The 19,382-nt window shown below is 46.4% G+C and overlaps 1 long non-coding RNA gene across 1 annotated transcript in view; it reads left to right on the top strand.

Moving 5' to 3' along the window:
• The first annotated feature begins 6,577 nt into the window (after positions 1–6,577).
• Positions 6,578–19,382, top strand: part of LOC144806958 (uncharacterized) — a 47,565-nt gene continuing 34,760 nt past the window's right edge. Inside the window, exons 1-2 of the long non-coding RNA XR_013606129.1 lie at positions 6,578–6,723; positions 12,784–12,836. This is a non-coding gene — a long non-coding RNA (uncharacterized LOC144806958). The remainder of the gene's footprint in view (positions 6,724–12,783; positions 12,837–19,382) is intronic.

Raw genomic sequence — 19,382 nt, forward strand, 5'->3', positions numbered from 1 at the left:
AGGTTTGTCAGGCTGCCCTCACGCCCGCACTTTACTCGTGGAATGCTTCTGTTTTTGGTCTCATGGACGCCCATGACTTTGTCTGGTTGCAGCAGACTCGGCCACAGTGGGGCAGCCTCGAAGTGATGGGCAGCTCTCAGAACGCCTGCATCCAGAGGCCGCGTGCCAGCTGTCCATAGGAGCTGAAGCGATAAGACAGCCAGAGAGGCGATGGCAGGGGCGAGGCTAATCGGGGCGAGGCTAATCGCCCTACTAGAGCAAGAAGGATGCACTGCATTCTACGAGACCTACTGGCAACGCCAGTGCTTGTTTAAATAAGAGTTCAGCTCCTAGGTTATCCACATTCATTGCAAAAGCACCAACACTTAGATCAAATGTAGTTTGAAGAGCAGTGTCTTCTGTAAATGTAAATGTGACCTATTCCTAGGACACCCCCGCGCCGCACGGCCACCAGCTGTAGCGTGTGCTCCCCGCCTGCCTCGCTGAGCCTGCCTGCTGCCGGCTGACCACACCCCCTGCCTCGCTCGCCGTGGTCTCCTGCGGTCTGTGTCTGCTGAGTTATTTCTGTTGCCTGGTTGCCTAATTTAGGCTTTTTTGCCCCTTTTTCTCGCTTTCTGTGGGCCCTCCTGTGCTGTTTGTCCCCATTGTTGCCCCCTGTGCCCTCCCGCCCTGCTCCCCGCTTCCTGCCGCCGTGAGATCGGACACGCCCCCTTTTCTTTCTGTGCCCTCCCCGCTCCCGCCTCCCAGCTGCTCCTCCCTCCCTCGCACTTGGCCATAAATGGCGACCGTGCGGCGCAGGTGAGTGTGACCTATTCCTAGGACACCCCCGCGCCGCACGGCCACCAGCTGTAGCGTGTGCTCCCCGCCTGCCTCGCTGAGCCTGCCTGCTGCCGGCTGACCACGCCCCCTGCCTCACTCGGCGTGGTCTCCTGCGGTCTGTGTCTGCTGAGTTATTTCTGTTGCCTGGTTGCCTAATTTAGGCTTTTTTGCCCCTTTTTCTCGCTTTCTGTGGGCCCCCCTGTGCTGTTTGTCCCCATTGTTGCCCCCTGTGCCCTCCCGCCCTGCTCCCCGCTTCCCGCCGCCGTGAGATCGGACACGCCCCCTTTTCTTTCTGTGCCCTCCCCGTTCCCGCCTCCCAGCTGCTCCTCCCTCCCTCGCACTTGGCCATAAATGGCGACCGTGCAGCGCAGGTGAGTGTGACCTATTCCTAGGACACCCCCGCGCCGCACGGCCACCAGCTGTAGCGTGTGTTCCCCGCCTGCCTCGCTGAGCCTGCCTGCTGCCGGCTGACCACGCCCCCTGCCTCACTCGGCGTGGTCTCCTGCGGTCTGTGTCTGCTGAGTTATTTCTGTTGCCTGGTTGCCTAATTTAGGCTTTTTTGCCCCTTTTTCTCGCTTTCTGTGGGCCCCCCTGTGCTGTTTGTCCCCATTGTTGCCCCCTGTGCCCTCCCGCCCCGCTCCCCGCTTCCCGCCGCCGTGAGATCGGACACGCCCCCTTTTCTTTCTGTGCCCTCCCCGCTCCCGCCTCCCAGCTGCTCCTCCCTCCCTCGCACTTGGCCATAAATGGCGACCGTGCGCCCGCACAGCGGGCGCGCCGATTGTGCGCCGAAGGCGCGCCAAAGGTAAGCCCGTATGCGCCCGTCCGCGCCAGGACCGCGCCCAGCGCCAGGACCCCTGGCCCCCGCAGACAGCAGCCCATCCGCCGGACCTACGACGCCACCGAACTCAACGCACTCAACACTGGCCGATCCCCGGGATGCCACCGAGCCACTCCGAGACGCACCCACGGACCCTTCAGCTGCCACTCCTGCAAGTTCACCTGCAACCGGACCTGCACTACACCAGCATCCAACAAGCCGAACACCAGCAGCAACCACCTGAAGTGCATCCTGCTCAACATCCGCTCTGTCCACAGACACGCCATCGAACTCTGGAACCTCCTCGATGCCACTTCTCCAGACATCGCCTTCCTCACGGAAACCTGTATGAACGCATCCTCAGCACCCGACATCGCCATCGCCATCCCGGATGGATACAAGATCTCCCGGAGGGATCGCGCCAACCAGACGGGAGGAGGCATCGCCATCATCCACAGGAACACCATCCGCATCACGACCAACACCGACGACACCCTCACAACCGCCGAACACCTGCACTTCCAGATCCACACAGACCCCAAGACCACACTCAGAGGCACCCTCATCTACAGACCCCCGGGACCTCGCACACAATTCAGCGAAGACATCGCCGACTTCATCAGCCCGCACGCCCTCCCCTCCGCTGACTACATCCTCCTCGGGGACCTCAACTTCCACCTGGAGAACAACAACGACCGCAACACCACCACCCTGCTGGACAACCTCGCCAACCTCGGTCTCAAGCAGCTGGTGACCACCCCCACCCACTGCGCCGGACACATGCTCGACGCCGTCTTCTCATCCAGCAAGGACATCGTCTACAGCCACGCCACCGGACTCCACTGGACGGACCACAGCTGCGTCCACTTCAGCTTCAGAAGAACCACAACCCACCACCACCAGCAACAGGTTCCTCGCAGGAGCTGGAGCAAGATCACAGCCGACCAGCTCGCCGCATCCCTGAGCCAGCACCCTCCCACCAGCTCAGCGAACCCTAGCCAGGCCGCCAACAACCTCACGAAGTGGATCAGCAACTGCGCAGACGACCTCGCCCCACTGAGGACCCCGTCCGCAGATGACCCCCCGTGCCATCCTAATCTGGCGGGGGCTCTTTTCTCTCACCGCAGCGGTGAATCCGCATCCTCCGGGCCGGCGGTGGCTTCTGCTGGCCCGGAGGCTGCGGATTCACCGCAATCCTAATCTGGCCCTTAGTCTTTGTGAAGAAAAGTGGTTATGTACAGATTAATAGTATTACATATCAATGACACATACTTTTGTTTAGGCAGAAATATGCCTCATGATGATCTGCAGGGGTGGAGGGGCTTCCAGTCACACCCTAAAATGGTAATGGGGACATTTAGATGATAATTAGAAAGGCCAGAGACATACACTTGGCCTGCAGGTATTTCCATCGTTTCCGGGATGCGTCGTATTAACAACAATACAATGTATCCGTGTGCTTTCGCCTGCGCAGATGCACACTTGACTGCCATGCTCCAGCGTAGGCACCCTTGTGTCATGTTGCAAAGGTGCCTGAATTGCGGGGATGGTTGTTTTTGTGCAGGAAGGGACACCTTCGTGCACAAAAACAATCATTGATGGCATTTTCCTCTTTCTATGCGTGTTGTGGAATGCAGCACACGTGCAAAGAGGAAAAAAGAGGAGAAATAAAAGTATTTCTCCTAGTTGTGCCACTACTACGCCTCCCTTGGGGAGGCGTAGGATTCTGACGCATCCTCAGCTTTACAAAACTTTGTAAATCTAGGAATGTGTCAGGTTCCGCAGATGATACATGGGAAAACACACACAGCAACACCCATGGAATGAGTGAAAGGATCCCATATTTACAAGGCCATGAAAAGTCACGGAGGGTGACTTTACTTGGCCTTGTAAATATGGGCGGGCACACTGCACCACTGGTGCATCAAAAAAAAGTGATGTACCAGCAGTGCAATGGGCTTGTAAATGATGCCACTCAGTTGCAACACACTGAAACCTAGCACATACTCTGGCTGGATAAAACAAAAAGTGAAAAGTCAAAAATAGCTTTTTTCCCTGGTAATGCAATTCTGACTCATGGTTATATTATGGACAATTTAATGCTGAATATGTACCAAAAACTTATGATGATTTTGTGATCACTTGAATTTACAGAGCACTTCATTAAGACGAGGACATTATTGACAGTATTACTTTCTCAATAGGTATGTGGTCGAGGCCAGTGATTCGACATGAACAACACCAGTCTACTATCCGCAGCTCTTTTGTAAAAATAAAAAGTGCTAAGATGACGACATTGGTGAACTACCAACCTATTTCCAGCCTATCCCAATAAAATCTTGGAAAGCACACTTGCACAGTATATGGAGCTAAATAACCTTGTCCGTGACCATTAGTCTAGATTACAAAAAGCTATGAGTACCAAAACCACCATAACCTTTATTTGGAAGAATTCCTTCTTTCCGTGGATGAGGACAAAAAACAGCTGTTCTACTCCTCGACCTTTACGCTGCTTAAGACAAAGCCAGTCATGGCATACTGTGGGCAAGTCTAAACCTTGTCTGGATCATTTGCAATCATTTCTCAACTACCACAGCCAAAATGTCAGGATTGGTCAGACAGGTCTTCAATACACAGGGCCTGATTCACAACGATATGCTGCACCTTAGAGTAACCCCTTTCTCTGCCCGAATCCTATCACCGTTAGTAGTAAGTCTGCCCTTTTCCTACCCACTCACCTGTGCCCCTCCCACATTTACTACTAAAATCTATACTTACATTTGCGGAGACTCCACAATCGGGGCAGAGAATGCCACACATACTTTTTGTAGCACTTTATGTTGTGCTACAAAAAATACTACAAAGTGCAGTTTGTGAGTCAAGCCTACGGTGTCTTTGAGCATTACATGAGAATTATCAATGCTCCATTTACAGTTCAGCAACAAAATATGTCCCTGGCACGGCTTCTTGAACAGTTACCAGGCAGTGGCGGTTTTACCATTTGGGCGGTGGGGCGTTGCCCCACTAATAATTATCGGGCAATTTATTCGAGCGGCGCGTTAATAAAAGTTTTATAAATTAACGTGCCGCTCGAATTAATTGCCCGATAATTATTGCCCTGCGGCCGGGGTGTCAACCTTCACTCATGTCACAGTATGGTCACCACTGTCTGACACTGGGTGGCGCTGGAGTGCCGGCACAGTGCACACTGCGCATGTGGTGTTTGCCCGCTGCCTTTCTGCAGCTAGCAAACTCAGTGGATTTTGAAAAGCAAGCACTGCAGAGTACGGGGTTTGCCTATGCAACATACCCCAGTGCTTGAAAAATGAGCGGCGTTTTTTTTATGCTCAGTCCAATCCTGATGCTGCTCTCTTTAGAGAGCAGCTCTCCTCTAAAGAGAGCAGCGTCAGGATTGGCTACTACAGTACTACTGTAGTACTCTCCTGTAACAGTACTACGACTGTGTCTGTTCTCTTGTTCCCAGCAGTCTAGTGTCTCACCGCGGGGGTGGGAGCATCTCACGTGGTGGGCAAGCAATGCCCAATCACTGTAGTGGCTTAGTGTTAAGCCATTCAGTGATTGGGCATTTCTTAGTTTCTGGGCAAATCGGGCCGGCCCACGGCCAGTCACCCTTCCTCCAATCCTCCTCGTGGTCGTGACTCGTGCGCTGCGCATGAGGGACAGAGACTGTCTGGTATGAGGCCTCAACACCAAGTCGTCGAGTCTGTCATCACCCACCTGCACTAGTTGAATTATTTTTGGAGCGTTCAGCGTTGTTGGACGGGGACGTGTGATAATAAATTCCGACGGGACCTGCTGCAGGTATGGACCCGAAAAATATAAAAGTTAAGTTGACAATCTATGCTCAGGGCCCGGCTCCGGCTCAGGCCTCCCACCAGCTGGTTTTTAGCTTCTCAAAGGAAAAACCCAGTATTGTGTGGATTTGTTTCCGACAGGCCGCTAAATGGGGAGGCTCGGTAAATAAATAAAAAAATAAAGGAGATGAAGGTGGGACAAGTCATAGGCTTTAACGTAACTGTGGCTCTGGGGCATGTTTGGCGTCGTTTTCGACATCAGAGGTGTACCCTGCAGCACCCAAGCTGTTATAACAAGAATATGTGGCAATACCACCAGAACGTCACCTTTCCTTCACTGTGTCTGCGCAAAGTAAAGGTCGAGGCACTGAGGCAGCATTTTTTTTTAGAAACACAATTACCCTCCGTGTACAAGTATATAGGGTCACAACTGCACTGGTTCAAGCATTTCAGAGACACTTCATCAATAATATATGCTTGTAGTCACAAGAGCCAAACCCTCCTAGACCCGACTCACAATTAATAAAGAAACACTGGGACAGTGTATAACCCATTTGTTTAGATACATTGCTCAACAATTTGTGTTCACGCTCGACTTTGCTCAAGAAAGCTCATGATTTTATGACCAGTCTTTATTTTTTTCAAATTCATTCATATTTGTATGTTGGGGAGAAGTGGGAAAGTGTTAGTATTACTGCCAGAGAAACTGGGGAAACAGGTTCAAGTCTCGGCGTTGACCAACTATTCTGCGATTCTTGGCAAATTACTTAATCTCGCCAAAAAATATGAATCCGACCTTGTGTAATGTAACTAGTGCTCTTGTGAAGCGCTCCAATCCCAACTGGGAATTAAGTTGAGGTCAAAGAAGACAAAGATCATGAAATCCCCTTGAAACGTAGCCTTCAGTTATGCCAAGCTTTGTGGTGTTAATGTAGGCAGATAGATGAGAGACTGGCAAGCGGGCAGGGTACCAGTGAGGGAGAGCGGTCTAAGAAGCAGGCTGGTAACTTACCAGCCTTACCACCCGAATCGGGTAGTGCTGAAGCATCTTGCTCGCTTTAATAGTAAGACATCTTTTAAGTTTGTATTGCTAGATGGTGGTTTATGTATTAAGAGGAAGGAAGCAAGAGTTGTTGTGGATTTGCAGACATTTATAGCAAGGTTTTAGATGTGTGTTATTTTTAATCTTTTTCTATAGATGACGGCTAGGCCTTCTTCAATTCCGGCAATACAATTGTGGTTGATGATGCTGATGATGCTGGCCAAATCGAGGTAACCCAGCTTGCTTACACTCAGGCGCAGCTGATGGGCTTTAACACCATACACCTGACCTGTAAAAAAATCGACCCCTATCTGGTGCAAAGTGGCACTCGCTGTGTGTGTGGATATTCACTCCCATATATATCCCCCCCTCAACCCCCTCTGTCTACACCAGCGCGTGACTCTGTAAGAGTTGCACAACTGAATGTAAGATCTCTTGGAAAACATTATTCACAAATACATGACTTAGTTATCGACCAATCTCTTGACATTTTATTCATTACTGAAACTTGGATGCAAGATGAAATAACATCGGTAGCTAACCTGGCCACTCCTACAGGCTATACTATCCACTCCCTAAACAGACAGACCAGAGGAGGTGGGATAGCGGCAATGACCAGATCCCATTTCGAATGTACTTTCACTAAGCTACAAATTGCAGGCTGCGAGAGCGCTCGCTACACCATTAAAATAAACCCACATCTATCCTTTTCAGGCATTCTAATTTACAGACCGCCGGGAAATGAAAGCAACTTTGTAAAAACACTATTAGAGACAGTATGTTCATTGGCCGCCGGAACAGCGAATTTTAATATTCTCGGAGACCTGAACATACACTTTGACTGCAGTAATGAGACAAAAATAACTAATCTACTCGCAGACTTAGAAGGGTTTCAACTTAGACAGATGGTCCAGGGAGCAACGCACACTAGAGGTCATCTTCTAGATCCCATTTTTACTACCATAGAAGAGGCCGTGGTGTCCTTGCCTATACCTATGACATGGACGGATCACTTGCTGACCATTATGTCCATCCCCAACCAGGCTAAATCCCAGCCCAGGCCAACACACAAGATGTATAAGAGGCCGTGGAGGAAACTACGGTTAGAAGACTTTGCTAATTTGCTCAAAGAACTACCGTTATCCCACTCTGACAACACTAACCTATGTTATGAAAATTACTGTAATTGGATAACCCAGGCCCTGGATATACTGATTCCTACTTCCTGGGTTCAAGTACGGGCCAAGGAGTCAAGCCCTTGGTTTGACGAAGAGCTATTAGCCTTGAAAAAAAGCTGTAAAATAGCAGAACGTAAATGGAGGAAACATTATGACCCCGACCTAAAAGCTCAATACAATACAACTCAGAAAAAGTATCACAGGCAGATCTGTAAAACCCGTGCAACCTTCTATGCCAATGAAATCAATGTAAGTTCCAATCCTTCCAAGATAATCTTTAAAATCCTGAAAGATTTGAGCACAAAAAAAGCAGAAATTAACATCTCTGCATCACAGATGTTCTGCGATAAATTGGCTCTGCATTTTGTGGAAAAAATTGAAAAAATCTACAATGTCTTTCCCGCAAAGCCTGTGCTCACCCCCTCTAAAACAGAAATTATATCCGAACTTACCAGCATTCCGGAGCTAAATCAGGAGGTTTTTGTCGGACTCTGTCAAAAAATCAAATCAGGCTCTCCCCTCGACCCTCTAAAGCCCGAGCAATTCAGGAAAGCAGATACCACAGTACTTGATCCACTAAAAGACATTATTAATACATCACTGGCAACATCAGAAATCCCCTTAAAATGGAAGCAGGCATGGGTTAATCCCATAATTAAAAAACCTAACTTAGATCCGACAAAACCTGATAATTATAGGCCCATATCCTTACTGCCATGGCCTGCCAAGATTGCTGAGTCCCACGTAAATACCATCCTCACGGCACACCTCTATGCCAACAATATCTTGGACGCCTCCCAGCATGGTTTCCGTGCAGACCACAGCACGGAGACAGCACTTCTTAGTGTTACAGAACATCTCAGATCCATCAGAGATTCCGGTCAAACGGCAGCGCTGATCCTGCTCGATCTCAGCGCTGCCTTTGATACGGTCTCTCATGAGGTGCTTCTGTACAGACTGGAGGCAGCAGGGGTGAAGAACGCAGCTCTGGCTTGGTTTAAAGCATTTCTGTCAGACAGATCTTTCCAGGTAGCTACTCCTCCTTTTGTCTCTAAAAAGTGCAACATAATGCAGGGAGTACCTCAGGGCTCAGCGCTCAGCCCAACACTCTTTAATCTATATGTTCAACCACTAGCTGAGGTCGCCAAAAGGTGGGACCTCTCCATCGTGTCATACGCTGACGACACTCAGCTAGTGGTAACATTGAGTGATGACAACGGAGCAGGAGCACTGAATTTTAAACATGGCCTCACTGCAGTAACTGAGTGGCTGACGGCCAATTACTTACAACTTAACGCCGATAAAACGGAGGTGTTAATAGTAGGAAAAAATACCGAAGCCTGGGGAAAGGACTGGTGGCCCGACACTCTTGGCCCCCCCCTAACCCCAATACAGAGGTAAAAAACCTGGGGGTGTGGTTCGACTCAACTTTGAGTTTTACTAGCCACACAAAAAAAGTAGCTGCCACAAGCTTTGGTATCCTGCGCAACTTACGACCTATATTAAAATTCTTCGACCCCTCCACACGTCAGGTAATCATCCAAGCCACAATCCTTTCCCGCTTAGATTATGCTAACTCCTTACTCCTGGGAGCCAATCAAGCGGAAAAAAAACTTTTGCAGCGCATCCAAAATGCGGCAGCGCGGGCCCTAACAGGGCTTCCCCGATTCGAGTCTGTAACCAAGACCTTGGTAAAACTGCACTGGTTACCGGTGGAAAAGAGAATCAATTTCAAGGCCCTGTGCTTGGCCTTTAAGATTCTAAAAAAATCTCTACCTCCCATGCTATGTCATCTCATGACGCAGTACACTCCAAATAGAGCTCTCAGATCCGAAGGAAAAAACCTGGTCACAATCCCCCGTGTCAGACTCGCCCGCACTGGAGGACGTTCCTTTCAATACATGGCTGCCAAACTATGGAACGCACTACCTTTGTGGATTCGGAGCATAAATGACCTTCTTACCTTCAGAAAGGCATTAAAAACCCACCTGTTCTGCTAAACTGACCTGATAGCCTGTCTGTATGTTGTGTACTCTCCTGTCTAGTCAAGCGCCGGGACGCCCCTTCGCTGGGGCAGCCGCCGCGCTATATAAGCGGATGTAACATAACATAACATAACATACATTCAGGCATGATGACTTGCAGCATGTGCATGCAGAGTCTTTGTTTAGCTATATTTCTGTTATGGTGGCGAATACTCTTAATGGGATAATTTGCTGTCTATGAATCATTATTAGCTTTCGTGCTGCTTGGTTGTATTGTGTGTACATCAATATTACCTTATTACAGACGTGCTGATTTTTAATTACAAAAAGTGAACACTCTATTTAAATGCTGCTAGTTTGCGTCCTGTTCATTTGTTTGTTATTAAAATACATCTGTGAGGTACTCAGTAATGCATTGTGTTTCAAAGTCTGTTATGAAGCTCTGTGGTTATGATGAAGATGAATAAGCAGCTACCTATGTTATATGACACCACTTTATTAATGTAATAACTGCACTTTCACAATTGCTTTATTAACCTTCCTGCTTTCACAAATTTGCTTGAAAATGCACCATTTGTCCACTCTTTTTTCAAAATTTTCTCGGGGGAAATCCCCCCGAACCCTCCTTAGGGGGTTCGGGCACGCTCGCTACGCTCGCTCGCTACGGTGCAGTATGATTATCTTTTTACGCCTCACCACTTTCAAATGTCACCAGCCGCCACTGTTACCAGGAGAACCTCAGAATGTAGACTGATGACATATAAATCTACTTCCACTTGGAAAACTGTCCAGAGAATCCAACCAACATCACCTGATACCTGGATCATGTCTTCAACTGCATGAATGACGGCTTCCTGTGCCTGACTGGAGCCAAGCGTGATATTCTACAGATTCTTGAAATTTGAGATTCTGAGCCAGACTTGATACATTTTGACTTTCTCGAGGTCTTGTAACCCCTCTTCAACTGCCTTGAAAGTATGGAATTTAGGTATACTCTTCAACACCAAATTCACTTTTGCTCCTCAGGAAAAGGCCATGAATAAGGGTATGAATCTTCAGCACTCTTTACTTTGCGAAATCCTTCCACATTTTTAATCCAACCACATACTCGAGATGATGAGAGCCCTCGTCACGGCACACCTTGAATATTGTAATATCATCTACTCGGGTCTCCCTAGGAAACTTATTGTCAGGATTCAGAACCAGGCAGCCAAAAAGTGCAAAGAAGCGAGACCAAAATATACGCACTGTTAAAGCACTACTTTGGCTCCCAGTCAAAGTTATGATCTGATGTAAAGATATGTGCAATACTCATTAAGCACATTGATGCAAAGGCCCAGAACACCTACAGAAAATGATATCACACTTTGCCCTAACAGAAATATCCACTCATTCTCCGACCATCTTCTTAACCAACCATCTTTCAGGAGTATTACACACAGCTGAGTATGTATCTGAGTGTACAAGCAAGTGACCATGGAATGCCTCAACCCTAACTCGAGAGCTGAACACAGTAACCAGCAAACCAAGAAACTTCTCAATACTATTTCATGCAGACAGGGGTTCAGCTGAACTCACCACTTGAACTGCAGTTGGGATTGAAAAATATTGGGTATGCCGTCAGCTGAACCTCATCTCCAAAATACGGTCGCAATTGAAGAAAATAGTAAACAGTTACATTGTGTGGACTCTAACTGTTCCTTTCTTTCATTAATCTGTGTCTTATTTTTCCCTAAATAAATATATGGAAATGCATTGCATGCAAAATACACAACTTTCTTAAGATGCATTATGTACTGAGTGGGGCCTGCTGTAGTCAATAGGCTGGTAGGGGAAAATGAAAACTGTTCACAACTAAGGAAGTCAGTGTGACAAAGAATATACCAATTACCTTAATACTTGTTTCATAAGTGAAAACAATATATGTAGAAAATACAGCAGAAGATCAAAAATGTATACTGGGAAGGCGGACAAATAACAGCAAGTAATCCTGAGCAGTGAAAAAAATCCCAGTTTAAGTTCTCTTTCTTTGGTGAGTTTCAATACCTTTTATAGACTTGCCAAAATCAAAAAATGAATGTCTCAATTCTGTTTGGTAAACTCCAGTACTCCAGGTGTTATTCTTCTTGGCATTACTTAGATATGCATTTGCACCCATACAGTATACACACAGCTAGTCTCCCCTTCTATCAGTGCACCTGCGACCTGCTCCTCAGTCCCAAGTATCACTCCATCACAGTGGTCTTCAGACTTTGTTATGCAAAGTCCACCGGGCAACATGTTTGGGGGTCAGGACCCCCCTGCAAAGCTTCGTAAGGTGAGTCCGAGACACAGATAAGTGTTGTAAAAACACGGGTTAACCCAATAAGTCACTGGGACCTGGGTGAGTGAGTGATATCAACAAGATGGTCCCAAGTACTATCAACGGATATTAACTAAAATAAATTCAAAATCGAAATATCACAGCATTGTTTTTAATCACAACGTGTACAATAGAACAGAATTCATAAAATACATCAATAATAAATCACATATGAATGCCTCTAAAGGAAAGGGAGGGAAGGTAGTGAGTGGAAAAGTGAGGAGACTATACAATTGATGAAACACTGGTCATTACGACCACAATAAAAACTGATGATTAATAATAGCAAACTAAAAATAGCAGTTCCTATAACAAATATTTCAGTATCCTCATGCCTCATAAAAGTAGAATCATAAATGATATATCCAAATAGAGGCTGGGAAAATGTAAAGAGTGTCATTAGACAAATAGAGACTGGGAAAATGTAAAGAGTGTCATTAGACACTCTTTACATTTTTCCAGCCTATATTTGGATATATCATTTATAATTCTGCTTTTATGAGGCATGAGGATACTGAAATATTTGTTATAGGAACTGCTATTTTTAGTTTGCTATTATTAATAATCAGTTTTTATTGTGGTCGTAATGACCAGTGTTTCATCAATTGTTTAGTCTCCTCACTTTTCCACTCACTACCTTCCCTCCCTTTTCCTTAGGGGCATTTATATGTGATTTATTATTGATGTATTTTATGAATTATGTTCTATTGTACACGTTGTGATTAAAAACAATGCTGTGATATTTCGATTTTGAATTTATTTTAGTTAATATCCATTGATAGTACTTGGGACCATCTTGTTGATATCACGAGACACAGGTAAGGCGGCTTACTAAATTATTGTCACTTTGGGTTAAAGTTTGATCCAGGTCCTCTCATTAAAGCACTCGGAAGCCTTTTTATGCAAAGCACCACTGTTGTTATAACAGGCTACCCTGAATGATTGGCAAATTTGCATCCAGACTCGCTCTACAGAACTCTCAACTAGACATTCTCTATAAAGCATAGTACAGACACTCTCTGCATAGCCCTACCTCGACTTTCATTGCAAAGCACCACAAGTATCCCACCTATTATAGCGGTGTCAAGGCCTAATTCTAAAATGCAGCCAGGCTTAACTTAGAGGCAAGTATAAAGTATTTAATCAGCACACAAACAGTAATAAAGTGAAAAAACAACACAAGACACAAAAATTACACCAAAACGAATGAAATCCAATCAATAGAACGGGAGTTATGAATGTTCAAAGCTTTTTGTGGAAATTTGCGCCTAAAAGATCAAAGCCTTCAACACCACAAGCAAGGATCCAGGACTGAAAAGTCACCATTTAGGGGGTTTAGGACTCACTCTAGTAGAGGCCAGGTGCAGTGTTTAAGATCTCTGGAGCTTGTTTTTATAGATAAAATCCACTATTAGTGTAATAATATAATTTACAGAATACAAAGAAAGTGCAGCCCCAACTAACGTCTATAAGGACGAGCTGCCACTGTGTTCCTGGCACTGAGTTTGCCACTTCTAAGGCTAGGGGTCTCAAAGGCAGTACCAGAGGTAGCAAGAGGACAGCCAGGGGTCACAGCTGCGACCCCTGGTGACCCCTAAATGATGTCCAGGGCGAGGGTGTACGTCTTTATCCCATATAACTCCTGGTCACACCATCGCCTTTCCCACAAACCACTTAAAACCATGCTGCTTAGCGCTTTCATGTGATAGAGCGAGCATGTTTGCAAACATGAAGAATAAACATAAAATATCTTGTACTGCAAAATTGTACACACCAAAAGCCTGCTGAATATGTGCTGCACACAAATATTAGAAACACTTCAATACAAGCCGGTAAAAAAAAAAAAAAAAGCTGTGGTAGCTTGGAACGTGTAGAAAGTCGAAACATGTAGAAACAGATTCTAGCTTTTCTCTAAGGAGTGCAAAAATAAACAAAGTCTCTCAGCTTGTTTTTGTAAACTATTAAAATAGAACAGAAAAAAAGAAAAGCAAAAACTGTGATTTGCGGCTCTGGATGGACTTGTTGCAGCTCAGCAACAATAAGTTTTTATGTCAGATCTTTGTCTTTGCCTGGGAGACATGTGAAGAGGTATGAATGGGACACAAATCTAAGACCATCTCAGAAAAATAGACCTCCTCAGCTTTAGCTCTCTTCTTGTTTACACCAATGAATAAAAGGGAGAGTCAATGAATGAACATATCAGCCTAGGATCACACACACAAATTGGCTAAGTAGGGAAGCTGGCAGTGATCCAAGATTTTCACCTCAATTCAGCCACCAACTGGCATGTTTTTCTGACATCAAAGGGTAACATATTCTTCTGAAAGACGAGATTATAGCGAAGGTGACAGGCAGAATTAATTTTCTTTTTGAGGGGCATAGGAGCTCTTCACGTAAGAGAGAGACTGAACTCTCCATTGTCGTCTTGCAGCATAATGCTGCACCTGTGAAGTAGACAGCTTTGCTCACTTTCTTTATGGCTGGCCTGACTGAAATTAAAATGAACAGAGGCCCTTCATAATTAAGGTAATGTCTGAACTCGACCAATCTGTAGAGGTGACATATTTACGCATGCTCACTGTGGGAATATGAAGCGCGCACCTTTTATTCGACTTGTTCCTTGACATATGAGCGTGCAATCTCTGGCAGCACTTGGCAGGTGGCCATGGCAAGTCAGACATTATTTGGAGTTCCCACATGATTGTGCAAGCAGTCTCCCAGCAATAAAAATGAGAACTCTTGTGCTGTGCCTGAATCCCATGCACAAAAATTAATTTGATATGTTTCGTACCAATTTTTTTTTGTATATGGTAAATGTGGTAAATTCTTTATTTTGTGAAATGGGGTGCAATGAAACAATCGCATCTAAGCCAGTGCTGAAGGCCAAAAGGGGCTTAAATCAACGAACCACTGAATGCCGTCTCACTGGAAGGCCCACTTCCTGAAAATAAAATGCTGCCCTGGTGAACACGCTGCACCCTTCAAACCAAGCTGCAAACACTGTGAGAGTACCCCTGCTGCAAAGTAAGGAGGGGACTCAGGGGCTTGTATTTATTATTGATTATTTATTTATTAACAGCTTTTATAAAGCGCTAGCGAAGGCCCAAGGGCATCTCGGCGCTGTAAGTATCAGCACTGTCTAACCAGAGAGGGGAGAGCTGGGTTTACAGATTAAAAAGCCAAGTTTTAAGTTGCTTTCGGAAGGACCAAAGTGATGGGGATGTTTTAATCGATTGTGGTAAAGTGTTCCAAAGCTTGGGCGCTGCCACAAGAAATCTTCTGTCTCCCCATAGAACAGTTTTGGTACGAAGTACCACAAGTTCCTGTGAACTGGAGGAGCGTAGCGTTCTGGAGGGACAGTAGGGGATAAGATTTTTAGAAAAAAAGGCTGGTCCTATGTTGAGCAGAGCCTTGTAGACTATGCAAAGCGTCTTAAATTTGATTCTGTTTCTGATTGGGAGCCAATGTAGATCTCTAATGGTTTCTGATGCAGATTGATATTTAGGAATTCTTCCTAAAAGCCTGGCAGCTGCATTTTGGATAGTCTGCATTTAGTTTAGCACTCTTTCTTGGGCATTTAAAAAGAGTGCGTTGCAGTAATCTAATGTGGACAGTACCAAGGAACTGACCAAGGTTTTACCAGCTGTCTCAGGAAGGAATGGCAGAATTTTTTTAATCAGTCGTAGTTTGTGAAAGGCAGAGGTCTCAACTCCACACTACAGTCGTCTCATTGTTTGCTCTTCGGCCTAAAATCCTGGCCCTCCCAGCAGCTTTGGGGCAAATTACTGCATGGTATTTGCTCGTGTACACAAGTCAAGTTTCGTGCAAGACGTTTGGGTCTGCCAGGAGATTATTTACAATCCTGCGGATATTGTAGCCGATAGCGCCCCTCATTAGCCACAGATTTAGACACGCCAGGCCACTGCAGCTTGCATCACACTTTGCCCCTTCCATACTTCCCATGACAGTACAAGTGTGAAAGTTCAGACTATTTCAGGCCCTCAAAACTATAAGAATGGCTTGGGCGGCAGGTAATAGTAATTTTTAATGTATATTGAATTAATAATCAACTGTTGTTGTGGTCAACTCTAAATTAGCCAGACAGTGCCACCTTGTGGCAGACTGTCACAAGTGCCGGTGTCGGAAATTAAGTGCCGGTGCTGAGTACCTGAAACCATCACCTCAAATTAAGCACTGGGTCTGAACGTGGGCGGGTGACAACAACAACACAATGTCTTCCTATAAAGCCCCAGGCCCGAGCTCCTGGTAACTAATCTGGGCCTCATAAGAGGAATGTATGGTTATTGGTGTGTGTTTTCCCCTGGCCAGGAGGCGGATCAGGCTGATCTTGAATACTAATCCAAACAAGTTTGACTTGTGAGGTCCCACCTCTAGACAGTGCTGGTGGTGTGGCGGCTCCTGGGATCAGCTAAAAGAGGTGAGAGTACATTTGATGTCCCATTATTTGCTTCACTCCACTAATATGTTACGAAATCATTACTTACTGCCTTTTAGTTGTAATTAATCTGAGGCCTGCTGTTGCGAGACATGCTGCTTGCTTCTTCTGTCGTCCGACTAGCGCTGCAGCTGCACAGTATGCTGGGGCGAGTGAAAAGTGGTTACACTGGTCTACATTGGTCCAACTCAGGACACACTTGATGATTCAGCACCAAGGAGGGACAGGCCGGCTAATAATCTATTTTACAAGTGGTCATTGGTAGCACACTAGCGCTACTATCATTGATGGACCTGTTATGCTTAGGCAGGAACCCAGGCAGTGTTTGGTGTTATGTGCCTCATGATAAGGCGGGCAGGCGTGGTGTCCAATTTTAAAAATATTATGCACACAGGACCAAATCCAGCCCAATCAGTGACCCACCAGTGGTGTTTTTCCCGAACAAATGAGAAAAATATCACCATAGGAGCGGAAAATATCCAACCTGGCAATGCTGAACCCAGGCAGGTATGGCCCTGCTATATCAGCTCTTAACCGGGGAGACTGTGTAAACCGATATCGCCTATAGCCCCGGCACTGAGAAATAAGTGCCGGTGCTAAGCACTGGAAACCACCGGCACAAATTAAGCACTGCCTGGGAGTATCAAGGCACTGAGGTCTCGCAGGTCGTTAGTCGAAGAGCCAGGTCTTGAGTCCATTTCTGAAGTCAGCAAATGAAGGTGAAGTTAGCAGGTGGATGTAGTTCTAGGACCTGGCGGTGAGGTAGGAGAAGGAATAACCTCTGCTGTGACTTCAGCGGATGTTGGGTACATGGGCGAGGTTGAGGGAGGCGGAGTGCAAATGTCTGCTGGATTAGTGGAATGTCGGGCAGTAGTTACTGTAGGCTGGTCCCTGGTTGTGGAGGGCTTTGTAGGTGTGAGTTAGCATCTTGAACTGGCATCTCTTCTAGATGGGGAGCCAGTGGAGGCTTCTGAGGTGGGGGGGTGATGATGGTTTGTTTGGGGAGGTTGAGGATGAGTCTTGTTACAGCATTCTGCATGGTTTGAAGTCGCTTGAGGAGTTGGGTGATGGTGCCAGCATAGATCGCATTTACTAGTCTATTCGGCTGGTGATGAGAGCTTGTGTGACTGTTTTCCTGGTGTTGATGGGGATCCATTTGAAGATCTTGCTAAGCATGTAGTGGGTGTGAAAACAGGAGGGGGATACTGTGTTGACCTGGGACTTCATGGTGAGTTGGCTGTCCAGGATCGTGCTGAGGTTGCGGTTGTGGTCCGTGGGGGTAGGTGTAGGTCCAAGTGCGGGGGCCAGCAGGGTGTCATCACATGGTGAGGTGTTTCTCCCAAAGGTAAGCCCTTCCGTCTTGTCCGTGTTGAGCTTCAGGCAGCTGGACCTCATCCAATCAGAGATGCTTTCATGGCATTCTAGAAGTTGGTTCTGGTGGTGGTGGGGCCTTCTGTGAGAGCGAGAATGAATTGGGTGCCATCTGCGTAGGAGACGATGTTGAGTCCACGGGTGCGGACGATGTCAGCCAGTGGTGTCATGCAGGTGTTGAAAAAGGTGGGAGTGAGAGAGGAGCCTTGGGGGACGGAACAGAGGGTACTCTTGGGCTTGAAGCTGATGGGCGGTTGGCAGATTCGCTGGGTGCATCCTGTAATGAAGGAGGCCATCCATTTGAGAGCCTCTCCCTGGATGCTGATGTGGTGGAGTCTTCTGATGAGGGTGTTCTGATATACAGTGTTGAATTCCACTGAAAGGTCAAGGAGGATTAGGGCTGCTGTCTCACCTTGATTGATAAGGGTTCTGATGTCATCAGTTGCAGCGATCAGACCGGTGTCATGCTGTGTTTGGCACGGAAGCCGCAGTGGGATGTGTGGAGGAGGTTGTTACCTTTCAGGTGCTTGGCAAGCTGGTGGTTGATGGCTTTCTCACGGACCTTGGTGCGGAACGAGAGTAGTGAAGTGAGAGGTAATGTTTGAGTTTGCTGGGGTCAGCAGAGGGTTTCTTTAGGAGTTGCTTGATCTCTTGGTGTTTCCATGTGTCGGGGAAGATGACTGTGGTGATGGATGCTTTGAGGATGAGTGTGAGTCACATGGATCATTTTGACTTAATCCTAAGAGGTTAAAGTCAAGAAAGGTGTTAATTAATTTAAGGATTTTCCTAGTCAAGGAAACCATTCTTACAGAAGCAATTAAGCAGAAAGTGATTCTAGCAGCTGGATTTATTTTCACAGTCCATGCTGATATAAATAATATCACAGAAGAAATTCAATCTTTATTGAGCCAGAAATGGAGGAATTGAAGGTTTTGCTGACACGCAAACACCATCCCACTCTTGCGGCAGTGTTTGCCCATGGTGATAGCTGTTTTTAATTTTTAGGGGTGGTGACCCCCCGTACTGCAGCTCCCATCCTCATCTTGCCAATGGGCATTTTGCCACCTCCAGCTGCAGCACTCTTTAATTAGGTGCTGTAGTGCACATGGCAAAATGTCAGTCAGCAAAAAAATGTGGCACATAGTCCACATGGGGACTATGTTTGGTAGATACACTACTCTGTCACAAATGTGGCAAATGTCCCATCCACTGTATTATGGGTGCACTATAGCCATGCCTTGATGGTGTATCCAGTCTGCTAAACTCTAAATAAGGTCTGAAGTTTCCTGCTTTCCTCAAATTTATGTTCCCAAGTAAGATATATGTCAAATTCAAGAGGAGGGCAAGGATTTGTTAACTTGTTAGCTAATATCCAGCATGCCCGGCATTTCTGTTTCTCATACTACTAGAATCTAGGCATGAGGAATCAAGTCTGGGACTTGCTAGGGTTGTGAAGATTGTACTGCAGTTTTAACATTGCTTTTTAATTGTATATAAGGCTTTGAAGCAGCGAGGGTAAGAGTACAGGAGGAGCACT

Source organism: Lissotriton helveticus, unplaced genomic scaffold (assembly GCF_964261635.1).
Source record: "Lissotriton helveticus unplaced genomic scaffold, aLisHel1.1 SCAFFOLD_745, whole genome shotgun sequence".
NCBI classification, from domain to species: Eukaryota; Metazoa; Chordata; class Amphibia; order Caudata; family Salamandridae; genus Lissotriton; species Lissotriton helveticus.